The sequence below is a fragment of the Heptranchias perlo genome, unplaced genomic scaffold, assembly GCF_035084215.1.
Source record: "Heptranchias perlo isolate sHepPer1 unplaced genomic scaffold, sHepPer1.hap1 HAP1_SCAFFOLD_73, whole genome shotgun sequence".
NCBI lineage: Eukaryota > Metazoa > Chordata > Chondrichthyes > Hexanchiformes > Hexanchidae > Heptranchias > Heptranchias perlo.
Window position 1 is genome coordinate 1,634,435 of NW_027139761.1, and position 15,667 is coordinate 1,650,101.

General features: G+C 43.8%; 1 non-coding gene across 1 annotated transcript; it reads right to left on the reverse strand.

Moving 5' to 3' along the window:
• Positions 1 to 12,028: 12,028 nt before the first annotated feature.
• Positions 12,029 to 12,110, reverse strand: trnan-guu (transfer RNA asparagine (anticodon GUU)). Its single transcript has one exon. It is a non-coding gene; the product is annotated as a tRNA-Asn (tRNA).
• Positions 12,111 to 15,667: the final 3,557 nt, after the last annotated feature.

Below are 15,667 nucleotides of genomic sequence, written 5' to 3' on the forward strand. Positions count from 1 at the left end.
AGGAAACTGTCGATTTCTGTTTTAAATTTATTTAATGATGTAGCTTCCACAGCTTCCTAGGGCACCAAATTCCACAGACCTACTACCCTCTGAGTGAAGAAGTTTCTCCTCATCTCAGTTTTGAAAGAGCAGCCCCTTATTCTAAGATTATGCCCCCTAGTTCTAGTTTCACCCATCCTTGGGAACATCCTTACCGCATCCACCCGATCAAGCCCCTTCACAATCTTATATGTTTCAATAAGATCGCCTCTCATTCTTCTGAACTCCAATGTGTAGAGTCCCAATCTACTCAACCTCTCCTCATATGTCCGTCCCCTCATCCCCGGGATTAACCGAGTGAACCTTCTTTGTATTGCCTCGAGAGCAAGTATGTCTTTTCTTAAGTATGGACACCAAAACTATATGCGGTATTCCAGGTGCGGTCTCACCAATACCTTATATAACTGCAGTAATACCTTCCTGTTTTTATATTCTATCCCCCTAGCAATAAACGCCAATATTCCGTTGGCCTTCTTGATCACCTGCTGCACCTGCATACTAACTTTTTGATTTTCTTGCACTAGGACCCCCATATCCCTTTGTACTGCAGTGCTTTCAAGCTTTTTGCCGTTAAGATAATAACTTGCTCTCTGATTTTTCCTGCCAAAGTGCATAACCTCACATTTTCCAATATTGTATTACATCTGCCAAATCTCCGCCCACTCACCCAGCCTGTCTATATACCCTTGTGGAGTAGGCCATTTCGCCCTTCGAGCCTGTTCCGCTATTCAATGAGATCATTGCTGATTTGTGACCTAACTCCATTTACCCGCCTCAGCCCCATATCTCTTAATGCCTTTGGTTAATAAAAATCTATAAATCACGTGTTTGAAATTAAAAATTGAGCTCGCAACAACTGTCGTTTGTGGAAGAGAGCTCCAAACTTCTAAAACCTTTGCTTGTGGAAGTGTTTCCTAACTTCACTCCTGAATGTCCTGAATCTAATGTTGAGTCTATTTCCCCCGAGTCCAAGACGAGCAGAAATATTTTCTCTCTACCTAAGCCATCAGTTCACATTAATATATTGAAAATTTCGATCAAATCAGCTCTTAATCCACTAAATTCCAAGGATTACAACCCTAATTTGTGTAATCTCTCCACGTAATTTAACGCCTAGCGTCCAGGTATCATTCCAGTAAATCTGTACTGCAGTCCTTCCACGGCCAATATATTCTTTCTGAGGTGCAGTTCCCAGAACACAGTACTCCAGGGGTGTTCGAATCAGAGCTTTGTATAGTAATAGCATAATGTCTATCCACTTCTATTCTCGTCCTCTAGATATAAAGACCATCGTTCCATTAGCCTCTTTGATTATTTTCTGTACCTGTTCATGACATTTTAATGATCTATATACATGGATCCCAAAGTCCCTTTGGAACTCCACAGGGGTTTCGAACTTTTCACCATTTAGATCGTATTCTGATCGATCCTTTTTAGGCCCACAGAGGATGACCTTACACTTGCCTAAATTGAAATCCAATTGCCACGGTTTTGCCCATTCGTTTATTATATTAATGTCTCTCTGTAATTTTATGCTTCCATTTGCACTGCTTACAATGCTGCCCATCTTGGTGTCATCGGCAAACTTCGATAAATCGCTATCTATCCCGTCATTTAATATCAACGAGACCACTTGGACTGGGGTAAATTCACATTCAACTTCTATCTCCTCATCATATTGAGACATTTTATTTATTTCACGTGTGCTGCAACTTGGAAACTTCCGCACTCTGTCCTCTGGAACTCAAACATACTCTGGATACAATTCAATTCTACTAACAGCAACACTGAAAACTGTCATTCCGGTGTACAACAATTTCTTGTTGCACACTAAATTATTTCCTGTCACCAATATTAGTCTCCCTTTACCAAATTTGTTTCGAGTGTACGATTTGAATTATCAAGTGAGACGTTTCAGAATTAGTTGCTCTGAAACTGCATTACCTTGGAGGATACTGAGGGGTGTAGATGAACAGAGGGACCTTGGAGTGCATGTCCACAGATCCCGGAATGTAGGAGGATAGCTAAGTAAGGTGGTTAAGAGGGCATACAGGATACATTCCTTATTTAGCCGAGGCACAGCATATGAGAGCGGGGAGGTTATGCTAGACCTGTATAAAACACTAGTTAGGTCACAGCTGGAGTATTGTTTACACTTCTGGTCACCTAACTACAGGAAAGGTGTGATTGCACTCGAGAGGGTACAGAGGAGATCTACGACGATGTTTCCAGGACTGGAGAATTTTAGTTATGAGGATAGATTGGATAGGCTGTTTTTTTTTCTTTGGAACCGACGAGGCTGAGGAGCGATGTAATTGAGACGTGTAAAATTATGCCGGGCCTAGATAGATTGGATAGGAAGGTCCTATTTCCCTCAGCAGAGAGGTCAATAATCCGGGGGCATCGGTTTAACTTGATTGGTAGAAGGATTGGAGGGGAGCGCAGGAGAATTTTTTTCATCCAGAAGGAGGTGGGGGTCTGGCATTTCACTGCCTGAGATGGTGGTAGAGGCAGAAACACTCATCGCATTTAAAAAGAACTTGAATAAGCATTTGAAGAGGCAGAACCGAAAAGACGACGGACGAAGCGCTGGAATGTGGGGTGAGGCTAGATGCCGGTTTTTTCGGCCGGCACAGACATGATGGGCAGTACGGCCTCCTTCTGTGGCGTAAATTTCCATGATTGTGTGGTTCTATATTTGATTGCCGTCTGCCTCGGCATCGTTTATTATATACACTCTACCATAAGCATACTTTAAACAAATTGGTGCACTGTTCCATTGTGAGAGCGAAGAGATATTAAGGTATAGACATTAGCTGCAGCAGCTGGGTTGCCCCTTTAATTTTCCTACAGTCTCAGTCTTTCTTTAATCTTCTTTGCTGGTGTTGCAGGTTAGATCAGCCACAACAGTTCAAGGAAGCCTGAGAAGTCCATTAGGGGACAATACAAGAGATAAACAGAAAGAGATAAAGAAATGCATGAAAAGAATATATTGAATAGAAATCATAAAATGTTAACAGCACAGAAAGAGGCTATTCGGCCCATCGTGCCTGTGCCGGCTCATTGCAAGAGCAATACAATTAGTCCCATTCTCCCGCACCTTCCCGGTCGCCCTGCATTTTTTCCTTTCAACTATTTATCAAATTCCTTTTGAAAGCCACGATTGAATCTGCTTCCACCACCCTTTCCTGCAGTGCATTCCAGGTTACAACTGCTCGCTGGGTAAAAAAGTGTTTCCTCATGTCGCCTTTGGTTCTTTTGCCAATCACCTTAAATCTGTGACCTCTGGTTCTCGACCCTTCAGCCAATGGGAACAGTTTCTCTTTATTTACTTTATCTAAACCCTTCATGATTTTGAACACTTCTATCAAATCTCCTTTTAATGTTCTCTGCTCTAAGCAGAACAACGCTCGCACGGGGTAAATGCGGTCAGTTGGCTTCAATTCATTTATTTGAGAATTAAACAGCTCTTTAAACATTACCGTAACATTATGGTAGCGTGGGCCCCACGGTCTAAAGTGTTCCATCAAATTTCTATGGAGGCGTGGGTTTGAATCCCACTGCTGCTAGAATTTCTGCCAATGTTTATTTTGACCTGTTCACAGAAAACCCAATTGTAGTGCGATGGAGCAGAGAATGTGAAAGAAGCTGAAAGTGAAAATGTAGATATTATTTTCATCACGTGGACAGGACACGTTTGCACGGGTGAGGACCTCCCACGTTAATATTCTTTCCAGCAGAGTGGGACAGGTGATCAAAGTGACCGGGCTCTCGCGGCGCAATCAGTCAGTGCGCGGTCCTTATATGACAGTCCATGGCCGGGAAATGCCGAGGTTGTTAGTCGACTCTCACTTTGATCAATCAATCCTTTTCCTTGTGAACATTTTGACCGTAGTTGAAGGTACAATTGGTGTGTTCCAAAATGCATCTACTTTGTATTGTCGTCTAGTTCCTCCGGACGACGCTGTTGCAACAGCAGATCATATGTTTCGTGTTATTATTTTACAGGAGGGAGGCTGCGGAATTGGAGCCACAAGCTATGATTTGGATCCATCTGCAAATAATGGGATTTAGCTTGAGCTTTAAACCAGCGCGTTAGACCGCTCGGCCAACATACTTTCCATCTTGCGATCTTCAGGAACTACTTTTACAGAAATAGAATTACTGCAAGCAAGAATTCTACCCCTCAAGCACCAATGTTCGAACGGCAGCAGGATGCATGTGTCCAGTTGGAAACCTGTCTGAAGGAACATGCAATCTGACAGAGCCGAATTCCAGCAGATTGACTTTTGCAGTTAGCAGGTGATTAGCCTCCTTCGTGAGAGTGTTTCGCCAATCCAGCTCAGAGTGGATTAAGCATTATAAATTCGGGTGGGACTGGAGCCACTTGTATAAGATGAAGTGCAGGAGGTTGTCCCCCTTCCTTTACCAACATGAATGATCCTGTTGCTGTTTTGCTGCAAAATTTTACTTTCCAGCGCCGAAATCGCTAGTTTTAACAGCAGGTCAAGATCAAAAGTCGTTGGAAAAATGAGGGCTCGTCCCGGATCTCTCGCATATTTCAATCAGCAACCCCAAGGCGAGAATCATTCCAGTAGACCAACGAGCCTGCTAAAAAAAATAGCACCAAGTAGCGACACGCGAGGGAGGGTTTCTGAGTATCAGCGCCCACCTTCCCCAAATCTCCCTTAAAGCACAGTAAAAGAAATGTGTCCGTACATGAGTGAAAAGTTATAAAGCTCATTTCTTCTGTGTTGGGTTTTGTTTAGTGTTCCAGATGCTGCTAAAGGTGATTGGGAATGGTTACTGAATTAACGGGTGTAAGGGTGCAGATACTCCGATGTAATGGTGCAGATACTCCGATGTAAGGGTGCAGATGCTCCGGTGTAAAGCTGCAGATACTCCGGTGTAAGTGTGCAGATACCCCGGTGTAAGGGTGCAGATGCTCCGGTGTAAAGCTGCAGATACTCCGGTGTAAGTGTGCAGATACCCCGGTGTAAGGGTGCAGATGCTCCGGTGTAAAGCTGCAGATACTCCGGTGTAAGTGTGCAGATACTCCGGTTTAAGGGTGCAGATACTTGGATTTAAGTGTGCAGATAAATGGATGTGAGGATTTGTTGCCGCGACTGAAATACGGCTTAGAACTGTTGTTATTATCCGAGGCAGCGCTGCAGGATCCTTTGAAGATCTCTTACAAAAATAACTGAAAACCTTCGGAATGTGAATACAATTTAGCGTTTCCAAAATAAAGGGAGTGACATTCATTGTGGAAACAGTCTGGTGTCGCTCACTGCAGAAATATCCATGTCAGAGTGAAGCGGCTCTCCTGCAACCTTCAGACCTTGTCTATCAAGAAGAATTCTGATTTCCGTGAATCCAATCACAGATTAAATGGTGGAAGATCGGCCGTTCTCAGCTGCCCATCTCAACAGTGCATTTTTTTTGCTGCCAAAACACACATTCGAAACCAGGACACGCGAGACCATGAATCTAAAAGTAAAACTTTCCTCTATCGTCCCTGGGTGGGCTCAAACCACCAACCTTTCGGTTAATAGCTGAATGCGCAAACCGATTGCGCTGCAGAGACCACACGGATGCATGATTGCACAACTGATTTAACGAGCTAAAGATTCAGGTTGCAGCGACCAAGACAACATCTCTCAACTATCAGTTTATTTATGATGTGGAGATGCCGGTGATGGACTGGGGTTGACAATTGTAAACAATTTTACAACACCAAGTTATAGTCCAGCAATTTTATTTTAAATTCACAAGCTTTCGGAGGCTTCCTCCTTCCTCAGGTGACAACTACGTTCACGTGAGGAAGGAGGAAGCCTCCGAAAGCTTGTGAATTTACAATAAAATTGCTGGACTATAACTTGGTGTTGTAAAATTGTTTACAGTTTATTAATGCTGAATCTGCGTTGCACCCATTTTAAGGCCAATATATCCATCGTAAGGTGCAGTGCCCAGAACGGAACAGAGTACACTAAATGAGTTCTATTCAGAACTCTGTACAGCTGCATCATAACTTTCACCCCTTTGTGTTCCATTAGCCTTTTCAAGTTTTTTGTACCCGTGAAATACATTTTCGTGATTTGGGCCCCCAAATATTTCTGCTCATTTAAAGTTCCCAGCTTCTCACCATTTATAATAAAATCTCTGATCGACCTTTCTTAGGTCCAAAGTGGCTGGCCTCACACTTTCCCACATTGAATTCCATCTACCACAGTTTTGAAAAGTAATGAACTGAAACCCTTCGGAATTTGAACAAAATGTTACGTTTCCAAAATAAAGAGCGGAACATTCATTGTTGAAACAGTCTCGTCTCACTCACTGCAGAAATATCCATGTCAGAGTGAAGCGGCTCTCCTGCAACCTTCGGACATTGTCTGTCACGAAGAATTCTGATTTCCGTGAAGCCAATCACAGGTTAGTTGGTGGAATATCGGCCGTGTTCAGCTGGGCAAATAAACCGTGCATTTCATTTGCAGCCAAAACACAAATTCGAAACCAGAAAAAGCAAGACAATGAATCTTATGGTAAAAGTTGTCTTAAAGCCCCTGAGTTGAGTTCGAACCCCCATACCTTTCAGTTGATAGCCGAACGCGCTAACCAATTCCTCCATACAGACAGTAAAGATTTGCTATTGGACCATTATTTCAACCAGCTAAAAAAAATCAGATTTCAAAAGTTGAAAACGATCCGTGCTGAACCCGATCTCGCCAGTACCACGCTGACAGATACAAGGCGGTCAGCTCTGGTTCATTGAGACGAAAACTGAGAGCGATTTCACCGTCAAATGCAAAGGCGAACAAAACTCATTCAAAGACAGTGCAGGTCACTGAGTTGCCTTTAAATTCCTGAATGTTTTCAGTGAACTTCTTCCCAAAGCGTTTGAGATTCAGTTGGAGCGATTTGGGGATTCTTATCTCTCTTTGCAAAGCTTTCATTCGCAATTCAAGATCAAAAGTCGAGGGCAGAATGAGACGCCTCCCTGATATTTGGGAACTAGGGACGCAGACTTTAGAGCAAGGTTCTGTTTATTGAGAAAAAGCAGATAAAACATTCATTCCGGAACGATCCAGAATCCGATCAGCTCGAAAAGTAACGGTTACCCCGTGATTTGAACACGCAGCCTTCTGGTGGCGCAATCAGTAATACAGATAGAAACATGGAAGTCGAAAAGTGGGAATTGGTCGATTAAGTGAGTGGGCAAAACTGCGGCAAATAGAGTTCAATGTGCAGGAAAGCGAGGTCATCCTCTTTAAATCTAAGAAAGATAAATCAGACTATTTTCTAAATGGTGAAAAACCAGGAACTGTGGAGGAACAGAGAGATTTCGGGGTCCATGTACAGAAACCGCTACCAACAAACATACAAGTACAAGAATTAATTAAAGAGTCGACTCGATGGTTGGTCCGGCCGGTTAACTCATTTGATTAGAATGTGTTGTCATGCTATGATCATGGGTCGATTCTTGTGGTTTATTTTGGGTTTTTGAAACTTTTAAAATAGAAGCTTTACAAAAAAATTCACAGACAAATTCACGGAGACGGTTTTTTGAAAAACATTCATTGTAACTTTGCACCGGGGCCGGAAGACACGTGTTTTTTGTTTGTTTTTCTCCGGTTTGGAGATAAACGTTTAACTCGCGGCCTGTTCCCATTAATGATCCTCAGCAGCAACAGACAGACAGAGCGGGTCTGACCGCCCCAAGATGTGTAAAAGGCATCAGTTTAGAACAGATGTATGAAATCAAATAGTCACCCGGCACCGAGAGAGAAAAAACCAAGAGAAAAAGGCAGAAGGAAACAGAGAAATAAAAGCAAAATACAAACGATATAAATATTTCCCATCCTTGATGCCTCTCTATTCAATCCCCAATCCTTCAGTGGCGGGAATAAAATTTCACTGTAAATAAATGCGAGAATCGACCCACAGAAGAAAAAACTAAATAACCAAAAACTGCCGAAACGCGGAACCTTCAGATCTTCAGTCTAACGCTCGCCCAACTGAGCTAGTTCCGCTCCACGTCCAATTGAACTTTGTGTCATTGACTTCGAAGAAGATAAATCACGGGGAGGCATTGCCCCTCCCGTTCATTCCGCTCTTCACATATAAACATCGCACTCAAATATACACACCCACAGTTCATATATAAACATCACACTCATATATACACACCAACAGTTCATATATAAACATCGCACTCAAATATACACACCCACAGTTCATATATAAACATCACACTCATTTATACACACCCACAGTTCATATATAAACATCACACTCATATATACACACCCACAGTTCATATATAAACATTACACTCATATATACACGCCCACAGTTCATATATTAACATCACACTCATATATACACACCCACAGTTCATACATAAACATCACACTCATTTATACACACCAACAGTTCATATATAAACATCACACTCATATATACACACCCACAGTTCATATATAAACATCAGGCTCATACATAATTACACCCACAGTTCAGATGTAAACATCACACCCATATATACCCATCCACAGTTCATATGTGAACATCATACTCATATCTACACTCCCACACTTTATAAAACAACAGCACACTCCTAATACACACCCAGTTTACATTTACCCAAAGTCCTGTTCACATCTCTCACCAAAGTCTGAAAACTGAAAGTTTAACTATTTTCCAGATACTGTCCGTCCTGCTTTGTATTTTCAGCATTGGATTTCCTGCAGTCCGGCAAAGGGAGCGCGATATCGGTCCTGACGGTGAATGCTGCTTCTGATGGATGGCTCAGTATTCACGAGCTGGCGCTGACCCTTCTGCTAAGGGAAATGGGTCATCCCTATCCACTCCATCTCGTCCCTTTATAATTTTATATACCTCAACTAAATTTACCCTCAGCCTCCTTTGATCCAAAGGAAACAACCCCAGCCCATTCAATCTTTTCCCATAGCTAAAATTCTACAGCGCTGGCAATGTGCACGCAAGTCTCCTCTGTACCTTTTCTAGTGCGATCACATATTTCCTGTAATATGGTGACCAGGACTGTATGCAGTACTTAAGCTGTCGCCTAAGCAATGCTTTATGCAGTTCTAGTACAACTTCCCTGGTCTTATATTCTATGCCTAGACTAATAAAATAAAGTATCCCGTATGCTTTCTTAACCAACTTATCGACCTGTCCTACCACCTTCAAGGATCTGTGGACATGCACTCCAAGGCCCTTTCGGTCCTCTACACCTCTCAGTATCCTCCCAATTATTGTGTACTCCCTTGCCTTGTTTGCCTCCCCTCCCACCACCTCAAATGCATTACCTCACACTTCTCTGGATTGAATTCGATTTGCCACATTTCTGCCCACCTGACTAGTCCATTTATATCTTCCTGCAGTCTACAGCTTTCGTCCTCACTATGAACCACACGGCCAATTTTTGAATTATCTGCAAACTTCATGCTCAAGCCTTCCAAATACAAATCCAAGTCATTACAATATATCGCAAAAAGCAAAGAACCTCGGACTGAGCCTTACGGGACCCCACTGGAAACAGCCATCAACCATTACGCTTTGTTTCCCGCCACTGAGCCAATTTTGGATCCAACTAGTCACTTTCCCTTGGATCCCATGCGCTTTTACTTTTCTGATCAGTCTGCCATGTGGGACCTTGTCAAAAGCCTTCCTTAAATCCATGTACGCTACATCAAATGCGTTACCCTCATCGTTCCTCCTTGTTACCTGCTCAAAAATGTCGATCAAGTTCGTCAAATCACAGAATCATAGAATCGTTAGAGCAGAGACAGAGGCCTTTCAGCCTATCGAGCCTGTAGCCGCTCTTTGTAAGAGCAATTCAGTTTGTCCCATTCACTCGCTCTTTCCCCGTAGCCATGCACTTTTTCCCTTCCTCTACTTATCCAATTACCTTTTGAAAGCGACGATTGAATTTTCTTCCACCACTCTTTCAGGCAGTGCATTCCAGACCACAACTACTCGCTGCTTATTATTTTTGCATCGTGTCGCCGGGATCCGGGACTAACATCACATCCCTTTTAAACAGACAGAGACACGGAATGATCCGGGACTAACATCACATCCCTTTTAAACAGACAGAGACACGGAATGATCCGAGACTTACATCACATCACATTTAAACAGACACAAACACGGAATGATCCGGGGCTTACAGCACATCCCTTTTAAACAGACACAGACACGGAATGATCGGGGGCATACAGCACATCCATTTTAAACAGACACAGACACGGAATGATCCGGGACTTACAGTACATCCCTTTTAAACAGACACAGAAACGGAATAATCCGGGACTTACAGCACATCCTTTTCTGCCAGAAAAGTGGCACACAGCGCATGGCTTTGTCAAGGGAAGATCATATCTGACTAATTTGATTGAATTTTTTGAGGGGGTGACTAGGCGTGTGGATGAGGGTAACGCAGTGGATGTGGTATACATGGATTTCAGTAAGGCCTTCGATAAAGTCCTCCACAGGAGACTGGTCAAGAAGGTACGAGCCCATGGAATCCAAGGTGCCTTGGCACTTTGGATACAAAACTGGCTTCTTGGCAGAAGGCAGAGGGTGATGGTCGAAGGTTGTTTTTGTGACTGGAAGCCTGTGGCCAGTGGGGTACCACAGGGATCGGTGCTGGGTCCCTTGCTGTTTGTGGTCTACATTAATGACTTGGATATGAATGTAAAAGGTATGATCAGTAAGTTCGCTGATGATACAAAAATTGGTAGGGTGGTAAATAGCGAGGAGGATAGCCTCAGTCTGCAGGACGATATAGATGGGTTGGTCAGATGGGCGGAACAGTGGCAAATGGAATTTAACCCGGAAAAGTGCGAGGTGATGCACTTTGGAGGGACTAACAAGGCAAGGGAATACACAATGAATGGGAGGACCCTAGGCAAGACAGAGGGACAGAGGGATCTTGGTGTGCAAGTTCACAGATCCCTGAAGGCGGCGTAACAGGTAGATAAGGTGGTAAAGAAGGCATATGGGATACTTGCCTTTATTAGCCGAGGCATAGAATATAAGAGCAAGGAGGTTATGATGGAGCTGTATAAAACACTGGTTAGGCCACAGCTGGAGTACTGTGTGCAGTTCTGGTCGCCACACTACAGGAAGGATGTGATCGCTTTGGAGAGGGTGCAGAGGAGATTCACCAGGATGTTATCAGGGCTGGAGCGCTTCAGCTATGAAGAGAGACTGGGAAGATTGGGTTTGTTTTCCTTGGAGCAGAGGAGGCTGAGGGGGGACATGATTGAGGTGTACAAAATTATGAGGGGCACAGATAGGATGGATACTAAGGAGCTTTTTCCCTTCGTTGAGGGTTCTATAACAAGGGGACATAGATTCAAGGTAAAAGGCGGGAGGTTTAGAGGGGATTTGAGAAATAACTTTTTCACCCAGAGGGTGGTTGGAGTCTGGAACTCACTGCCTGAAAGGGTTGTGGAGGCAGGAACCCTCACAACATTCAAGAAGCATTTGGATGAGCACTTGAAATGCCATAGCATACAAGGCTACGGACCAAATGCTGGAATATGGGATTAGAGTAGACAGGGCTGATGGCCGGCGCGGACACGATGGGCCGAAGGGCCTCTATCCGTGCTGTATGACTCTATGACTCTATGACATCCCTTTTAAACAGACACAGACACGGAATGATCCGGGACTTTCATCACATCACTTTTAAACAGACAGAAACAATGAAAGATCCGGGATTGACAGCATATTCCTTTGTAACAGACAGAGACGGAATGATCCGGACATAAATTAAAATTATGGTACTCTTACGTTGGCCATAAGATTTACTCCTTTTACAATGATACCACAGTACACTTTGATACTTCGCGAGCTTACAATCTCAAAACCTTCGTGTTTGGAACTGTTGCTGATTTCATTAAACAATGCAAAAACCTCCGTCTGCCGTTTCGACTGAATGAGAGAAACAAAATAACGACGAGGATGGGATTCGAACCCACGCGTGCAGCGCACAATAGATTAACAGTCCATCGCCTTAACCTCTCCGCCACCTCGTCAAATGCAAACACCTATGAAAGCCCTTTTATTCAAAGTGAAAATACTGGCGATGTTGCCAATCTGAAATAAAAAATAACAATAAATGTGGATATCCTCAGCAGGTCAGGCAGAAACTTTCGATACAGAAATAGCGTTTCAGTTCGATGACCATCACATGAATATTCCATCACACTCCTGACGTGAGCCTTGTAGATGGTGGAACGGCTTTGGGGAGTCAGAAGGTGAGTCACTCGGCGCAGAATATCCAGCCTCTGACCTGCTCTTGCAGCCATAGTATTTATGTGGCTGGTCCAGTTAAGTTTCCGGTCAATGGTGACCTCCAGGGTGTTAATGGTGGGGGATTCGGCGATGATAATTCCGAATCACCCACAGAAGCGATTTACTGTAAAGATTCCAGGGATGAGGGGTTTTCGTTACATGGGTAGACTGGAGAAGCTGGGGTTATTCTCCTTGGAACAAAGACGGTTGTGAGGAGATTTGATAGAGATATTCAAAATCATGAAGGGTCCAGACAGAGTAGATACAGAGAAACTGTTGCCATTGGTGGAAGGGTCGAGGACCAGAGGACAAAGATTTAAAGTGTTTGACAAAAGAACCAAAGATGACATGAGGAAAAACTTTTTTACACAGCGAGTGATTAGGATCTGGAATGCACTGCCCGAGGGGGCGATGGAGGCAGATTCGATCATGGCCTTCAAACGGGAACTGGGTAAGTATCTGAAACGAAAAAAATACAGGGCTACTGGGAAAGGGCGGGGGTCGATCTGGATTGATCTTACTGTAGCGAATGGCCTCTTTACGTGCTGTAACCTTTCGATGATTCTATTCTATGTGTCGGGGGCGATGCAAAGCAATCGGAGCGTGACGTAAATCGTCCTGCTCATCTACTTTCCCTGATAATAAATCCTAGTGTGATGCAAAGAAGGAATTCATAATTATCGGCATATCCTTTATCTTATGCTGACCACAAGAGACACTTCGTTTACCAGGGGGACCTTGTGCACTTTGATTGATACTTCACCTCGATCACCCCTTACACTCCCAACACCTCCGTGCAAGAAACAGTTTGGGTGGCAATTCATACTTTGTTGATTTGTGCAGCAGATGTAAGTCAGCAATGCGGAAAAGCACTTCTTCGGAAAGAAGAAGTGAGGCGGCCAAAATAAACAGCTGTGTAAATTGTGGCTGAGGTGGGATTCGAACCCACATAATTAAAAGATTGATTCCATCAACTCAGAAAGCTCAGCGACTTCTCCGACATTACAGTATATTCATTTTTGATGAAAAAGGTCATAGAGCTGAAACATTACCTTTGGTTCTTTCTCCACAGGTGCTGCCTGACCTGCTGAGTGTTTCCAGCATTTTCTGTTTTCATTTTTGTGAATTCACAATGGCTGTTTTTCTGAAAACACCTAATTTGACGCAAGGATGAAGCTCGCACTTCACTTTCCGAACGCGCTTTGAAGTCTGTCGCTTCCGAACAAAATCCCCTCAGCGACGGACATTCAAAGGACCTTTCGCTCACGGCCAACTTCCTGTAATGGACACTTTTTCACCATTGCCGCTCTTTTCATTTCTCTTCATTCCTGTTCAATTGGACATTTCCACAGACCTATTAAGATCAAGCGGAACATTTCCGATCTTACTGCACCGCACAGATTGCCAAATGTGCATCTTTAAGCCGTCATTCACAGCTATGTCGCGCCGCCCGTCTCTCCCGCACATCAACTGCTCGGGGAAAAGCGCCAATGACCATGAAAACAAAACCCAGTTCTTCAGTTAACATCCCCCGTGTCACAAGATACCCCATGGAAATTTCACGGAAAAGTATGCCGCTGTCCTTCCGAATGCCTGCCCTGCTTTCTTAGTGCTTGTCTCTGGAACAGTCACGAAGATCGAAATGTATCGACTGGTCTCAAGGCACAAATGAACATTGGTGCGAACGGGACATGTGCCGCCGAGGAACAACGGTCGCTGTAGAGCAAACTAAAAGCTTAAGAATGTGAGAGTAAATATTAGAGTAGGAAAGGCCGCAGGAAAGTGTCAATGAAATGGACCATGATTGTGGAAGGAAGAAAAAGCTGGAAGAAGCGGCGGGTCTGAATTTAGGATCATCCAGCAGAGACACATGAGAGTGCTCGGATGTAAAAGAGTCGGCGGACTTTCGCATCCACAAAACTTCTTTTTTTCATGTCGTAAATATTGATTTCTCGTTGCGTTCTATTAGCGTGTATCGCAGAGAGCAAAACAAGCTGTGCCGTGACCCGGATTTGCACCGTAGGTGTGGCGCCAACAATGCAGATAACTGACCTCACATAAACTGCCCCGACCGCATCAATACCGCGAAGGGCACTGCTGAGATTCACGGGGAGTGATCTTGTCGATTATTTTTTGTTGGCCCCAATTACTAACAGCTCTCAAACTGTAATAGGATGAATGTTAAAGATGTGAGTATCTGCGCCCTTTCATCCTTCCATACCTTCACTCTCATTCAGTCTGTACTTCCTTTCACTGGTCTCCTCCCGTTTACATTTCTGTATTTTGAACTGTACTCCCGTCCAACGGCCTATCTGCCCGCTCCCGTTTCAACGCACCATTTCAACAACGAACATAAAAAGGTTAAAGTGCACATGGGTACGTCATTCGAATATGAGTGTTGAGATCACATATTCAACAACGGTGTCTATCACTGATATGTATTGATTATCACTGGATCGGTCCCTTCCTTTAATCGTGTGCAGCAGCAGTGAAAATAACTTTGTGGATTTGAGGGTTGACCGAAAACCAAATCAATTCCCCAGTCCCCAGGAGAAATTTCCCAATTCCAGGGCAATTTGAATTAAGCAGAATTTAGCTGCAAAAAGTGTTGTTAATGGGAATAGTGGGACTGAGAAATGCTTAAACAGCCGGTACCCTGTAAAACAGAGCTCCAAGTATCGGTTTAAATAAAGTCCTGAACTGACAGAGCGGAGTGCAGATGAGGATTGAATTAAATTCCAATTCACTGAATCTAAACAAGGTTTGTACAAGTGAATCTGTCAGGAGTGGGATTCCTGAACCTGCGTGTGAGCTGTACCTGGATCGCCCCCTTCCCCATTCTCCATCTTCCTCTTTTCCCCTTCCCCATTCACCCCTTCCCCAGTTGCTCCCTTACCCATTCGTTCCCTTCCCTATTCGACCCCTTCCTCATTCACCTCCTTTCAAACCTCCCGGTTGAAGAGCACCTTCCATCTGCTCCTCCGCTCCAATGCCATTAATATAACAGGAAAATATTCTCAACCTGACATTTCCAGCCAGTGAACGTTACTTTAAGATAAGGTTTTGAGAAATTAATTCCCTCTAAACACGGAGTGAGCAGGTCTCGGTGTTCAGGCTGAGAGCCTGGTGTGGTTTTTCCAGCTTTGTTCAGAGGGGGACAGACATTGACCGTTGGCCATCAGATGTATATGTGAATTTATCTCGTTTTGGTGCAGGCTGGTAGACCCACTTGTAGTTGGATGTAAAGTGTAAGATGAGGCCGACTGTTAAGTCTCGGTGAAGCAAACATGTCAGTCAT